General features: G+C 81.3%; 1 protein-coding gene across 3 annotated transcripts in view; it reads left to right on the forward strand.

Moving 5' to 3' along the window:
• The window catches only part of SQRDL (sulfide quinone reductase-like (yeast)), an 18213-nt gene that overhangs the window by 6426 nt on the left and 11376 nt on the right, over positions 1-411 (forward strand). The window contains exon 1 of one of the 3 annotated variants that reach the window (XM_010571893.1): positions 71-152. The exons of the other annotated variants lie outside the window; for them this stretch is intronic. The gene's annotated coding sequence lies outside the window, so the exon portion shown is untranslated. Of the gene's footprint in view, positions 1-70; positions 153-411 lie in introns of those variants that run through there. 3 annotated transcript variants of the gene reach the window in all.

The following is a 411-nucleotide window of genomic DNA, read 5'->3' on the forward strand; positions in this document are numbered from 1 at the left end:
CCCCGGCCTTTGCCCGCCGGCCGGCCAGCACCCGGCGCCGCCGAGCTCCGCCCCGCCGCTCCCGCTGACAGGACCCGGCGCTTATCGCGCACGGGGCGGTGGCGCGGTCCTTTTCCCCCGCCCTTCTCCTCAGCGCTCGGCGCAACGGGCAGGCAAGTGAGGGGGCCGCAGCTCGGGGCCGGCCGGCCCGCCCTGGCGTGAGAGGGGAGGACGGGGAGCCGCCCTGGCGCTCGGGGCCGGGGGGGTCAGCCCAGCCGTGAGGGAGCGGAGGTCCCGGGTTCGCCCTGGCGAGCGGGGCAGCGGGAGCCGGCCGTGGCGTGAGGGAGCGGAGGTCCCGGGTTCGCCCTGGCGAGCCGGGCCGAGGCCGCCCGAGGCGGGCGGGCGGGCCGAAGGGGGAGGCGGCCCTCGGCC

The sequence above is a fragment of the Haliaeetus leucocephalus genome, unplaced genomic scaffold, assembly GCF_000737465.1.
Source record: "Haliaeetus leucocephalus isolate CR32 unplaced genomic scaffold, Haliaeetus_leucocephalus-4.0 Scaffold339, whole genome shotgun sequence".
In the NCBI taxonomy this organism is placed as follows: domain Eukaryota; kingdom Metazoa; phylum Chordata; class Aves; order Accipitriformes; family Accipitridae; genus Haliaeetus; species Haliaeetus leucocephalus.